This window comes from Nerophis lumbriciformis, linkage group LG01, assembly GCF_033978685.3.
Source record: "Nerophis lumbriciformis linkage group LG01, RoL_Nlum_v2.1, whole genome shotgun sequence".
Taxonomy (NCBI): domain Eukaryota; kingdom Metazoa; phylum Chordata; class Actinopteri; order Syngnathiformes; family Syngnathidae; genus Nerophis; species Nerophis lumbriciformis.
The window spans coordinates 6,267,501-6,272,647 of record NC_084548.2 but is presented as its reverse complement, the minus strand read 5'-3'; positions in this window follow the sequence as shown (position 1 = coordinate 6,272,647).

The window sequence follows — 5,147 nt, the reverse complement described above, 5'->3', positions numbered from 1 at the left end:
ATTTTGTTTTAATATGGTTTCTGTAGGAGGACAAACATGACACAAACCTCCCTAATTGTTATAAAGCACACTGTTTATATTAAACATGCTTCACTGATTCGAGTATTTGGCGAGCGCCGTTTTGTCCTACTAATTTTGGCAGTCCTTGAACTCACCTTAGTTTGTTTACATTTATATCTTTCTGCGACTTTCTAGAACGTGTTTTATGCCACTTCTTTTTCTGTCTCATGTTGTCCACCAAACTTTTAACGTTGTGCGTGAATGCACAAAGGTGAGTTTTGTTGATATTGACTTGTGTGGAGTGCTAATCAGACATATTTGGTCATGACTGCGAGCTAATCGATGCTAACATGCTATTTAGGCTAGCTATATGTACATATTGCATAATTATGCCTCATTTGTAGCTATATTTGAGCTCATTTAGTTTCCTTTAAGTCATATTAATTCAATTTATATCTCATGACACACTATCTGTATGTAATATGGATTTAAATTTTTTGCGGCTCCAGACAGATTTGTTTTTGTATTTTTGGTCCATTAAGGCTCTTTCAACATTTTGGGTTGCCGACCCCTGGTCTATCCTATAAATTCACTGAAAATTAGATTGCCTGGAACATCAATGTTCAAAAACTCAATGGGATAAAAGTAATTGTTGCTATATTTTTATCATTTTCAATTATTTCACCTTTTCAAGGCTTTCTTAAACCGTAACAAAGAACTACATGTCTTTAACTCATCACTGAGCTTTTTCCACCATGTAACTCCTAAAACTGAAATACATTTGTATTTCATATTCGTTCTTACTAAGGATGTCCGATAATGGCTTTTTGCCGATATTCCAATATTGTCCAACTCTTTAATTACCGATACCGATATCAACCGATATATACAGTCGTGGAATTAACACATTATAATGCCTAATTTGGACAACCAGATATGGTGAAGATAAGGTACTTTAAAAAAAAATTAATAAAATAAAATAAGATAAATAAATTAAAAGTTATAGTTAGTTAGTTAAATTAACTGTTAAAGGTTAGTACTATTAGTGGACCAGCAGCCATACTTGCCAACCCTCCCGGATTTTCCGAAATTTAGCGCCTCTCCCGAAAACCTCCCGGGACAAACTTTCTCCCGAAATTCAGGCGGAGCTGGAGGCCACGCCCCCTCCAGGTTTATCGTTAGGCAGTTTCATTAACGTCCTCCCAGCACGGCAACAACACACAACAACAGCAGTCACGTTTACGTCTACCGTAAAGCAGTATGTCTGCCGTAAACAGCAATGTTGTGACACTCTTAAACAGGACAATACTGCCAGCTACTGTACATGCATATGTGACATTAACATCTAGGGCTTTTAGTGAGTGCAATGCACAACTGCGCACACAACAAGGAGACGAAGCAGAATGCATCATCAGAGAGGGTGTTCAGCATGGTTAGAAAAATAGTGACAGAGAATAGAACAAGGATGGACAATTCAACCCTTAACTCAACAATGAGTAGATGAGTGTTATGTGTGTGTATATGTGTAAATAAATGAACACTGAAATTCAAGTATTTCTCTTATTTATATATATATATATATAATAAAATAAATATATATATATGTATATATATATCTATATATATATATGAAATACTTGACTTGGGGAATTCTAGCTGTAAATATACTCCTCCCCTCTTAACCACGCTCCCGCCCCACCCCCCGACCACGCCCCCCGCCACCCCCAGCCCCCACCTCCCGAAATCGGAGGTCTCAAGGTTGGCAAGTATGCCAGCAGCACATACAATCATGTGTGCTTACGGACTGTATCCCTTGCAGACTGTATTGATATATATTGATATATAATGTAGGAACCACAATATTAATAACAGAAAGAAACAACCCTTTTGTGTGAATGAGTATAAATGGGGTAAGGAGGTTTTTTGGGTTGGTGCACTAATTGTAAGTGTATGTTGATTTAATTTAAAAACAAAACAAAAAAAACGATACCGATAATTTCCGATATTACATTTTAACGCATCTCTAGTTCTTACTTTACATATTTCAAAAATCAATATCCCCCGTAAGTTACAGATTTCTCCTCTTAATTGAAATAACAGAAATAATAGAAGCTGGAAGGCTGTTCTTTACTCGAAACATAATTTCCATTGTTTTTAAAGACACAATATCTGAAAATTTTAACACATTAGAACTTATAAATAATGGATTGGTATGTTCATAGTAGCACACTTTGTGTATTATTCTAATGACCCTTTTTTGAAGTTTAATTATTGGGTCTGTTTGTTTTATAAACATTTCCCCAAACTTCAACACGATATGTTAGATATGGAAAAATAAAAAAAATTATATAACATATGCAGACATTTCTTATTCAGCATGTGTCTTACTTTATAAAGAAAAATAGCCACCCTTTGCTCTGATTACTGTTTCGTACACTCATGGCATTCTCTCGATGAGCTTCAAGAGGTAGTCACCTGAAATGATTTTTACTTCACAGGTGAAGTCATGAAATAAAAGAAAATAAAGACAACACATTGAAATTAGAAAGTTTGTCTAATCGTTTGGCATGTACTGTATTTTTGCTTTTCTGTTGAGTAAAATCATGATTTTTTTTTTACTTTTAGACAATTTTTTTTTAGGGCGGGGGCAAAAAAACCTCAGCCCTTAGTCCTGCCTTTATCAGGAGTACACATGTCCTCATATCGTGACATCACAAAAGACAGCACAGTATGTAAAGTATTGTCTGCGGTAGTGTTGTCCCAATACCAATATTTTGGTACCAGTACCAAAATGTATTTCGGTACTTTTCGATACTTTTTTCTAAATAAAGGGGACCACAAAAAAATTGCATTTTTGGCTTTATTTGAACAAAAAAATCTTACGGTACATTAAACATATGTTTCTTATTGCAAGTTTGTCTTATTGCAAGTTTTAAATAAAATAGTGAACATACTAGACAACTTGTCTTTTAGTAGTAAGTAAACAAACAAAGGCTCCTAATTAGTCTGCTGACATATGCAATAACATATTGTGTCATTTTCCATTCTATTATTTTGTCAAAATTATTAAGGACAAGTGGTATAAAATGAATTATTAATCTACTTGTTCATTTACTGTTAATATCTGCTTATTTTCTCTTTTTAACATTTTCTATCTACACTTCTGTTCCGGTACTTTTTAGAGGCGGTATAGTACCTAATATGATTCAATCAATCAATGTTTACTTATATAGCCCTAAATCACAAGTGTCTCAAAGGGCTGCACAAGCCACAACGACATCCTCGGTTCAGATCCCACATCAGGGCAAGGAAAAACTCAACCCAATGGGATGACAATGAGAAACCTTGGAGGGGACCACAGATGTTCAGTCCATAGTGGATCTAACATAATAGTGTGAGAGTCCAGTCCATAGTGGATCTGACATAATAGTGTGAGAGTCCAGTCCATAGTGGATCTAACATAATAGTGATAGTCCAGTCCATAGTGGATCTAACATAATAGTGAGAGTCCAGTCCATAGTGGATCTAGCATAATATTGTGAGAGTCCAGTCCATAGTGGATCTAACATAATAGTGTGAGAGTCCAGTCCATAGTGGATCTAACATAATAGTGATAGTCCAGTCCATAGTGGATCTAACATAATAGTGAGAGTCCAGTCCATAGTGGATCTATGTGTGAGAGTCCAGTCCATAGTGGATCTGACATAATTATGTCAGATCCACTATGGACTGGACTCTCACACTATTATGTCAGATCCACTATGGACTGGACTCTCACTATTATGTTAGATCCACTATGAACTGGACTCTCACAATATTAATATTGTGAGAGTCCAGTCCATAGTGGATCTAACATAATAGTGTGAGAGTCCAGTCCATAGTGGATCTAGTTAATAGTGTGAGAGTCCAGTCCATAGTGGATCTAACATAATAGTGAGAGTCCAGTCCATAGTGGATCTAACATAATAGTGAGAGAGTCCAGTCCATAGTGGATCTAACATAATAGTGAGAGTCCAGGCCATAGTGGATCTAACATAATAGTGTGAGAGTCCAGTCCATAGTGGATCTGACATAATAGTGTGAGAGTCCAGTCCATAGTGGATCTAACATAATAGTGTGTGAGTCCAGTCCATAGTGGATCTAACATAATAGTGTGAGAGTCCAGTCCATAGTGGATCTAACATAATAGTGAGCGTCCAGTCCATAGTGGATCTAACATAATAGTGAGAGTCCAGTCCATAGTGGATAATAGTGTGAGAGTCCAGTCCATAGTGGATCTAACATAATAGGGAGAGTCCAGTCCATAGTAGATCTAACATAATAGTGAGAGTCCAGTCCATAGTGGATCTAACATAATAGTGAGAGTCCCGTCCATAGTGGATAATAGTGTGAGAGTCCAGTCCATAGTGGATCTAACATAATAGTGAGAGTCCAGTCCATAGTGGATAATAGTGTGAGAGTCCAGTCCATAGTGGATCTAACATAATAGTGAGAGTCCAGTCCATAGTGGATAATAGTGTGAGAGTCCAGTCCATAGTAGATCTAACATAATAGTGAGAGTCCAGTCCATAGTGGATAATAGTGTGAGAGTCCAGTCCATAGTGGATCTAACATAATAGCGAGAGTCCAGTCCATAGTAGATCTAACATAATAGTGAGAGTCCAGTCCATAGTGGATAATAGTGTGAGAGTCCAGTCCATAGTGGATCTAACATCATAGTGAGAGTCCAGTCCATAGTGGATCTAACATAATAGTGAGAGTCCAGTCCATAGTGGATTTAACATAATAGTGAGAGTCCAGTCCATAGTGGATCTAACATAATAGTGAGAGTCCAGTCCATGGTGGGTCTAACATAATAGTGACAGTCCAGTCCATAGTGGATCTAACATAATAGTGAGAGTCCAGTCCATAGTGGATCTAACATAATAATGTGAGAGTCCAGTCCATAGTGGATCTAACATAATAGTGAGAGTCCAGTCCATAGTGGATCTAACATAATAGTGTGAGAGTCCAGTCCATAGTGGATCTAACATAATATTGTGAGAGTCCAGTCCATAGTGGATCTAACATAATAGTGTGAGAGTCCAGTCCATAGTGGATCTAACATAATATTGTGAGAGTCCAGTCCATAGTGGATCTGACATAAT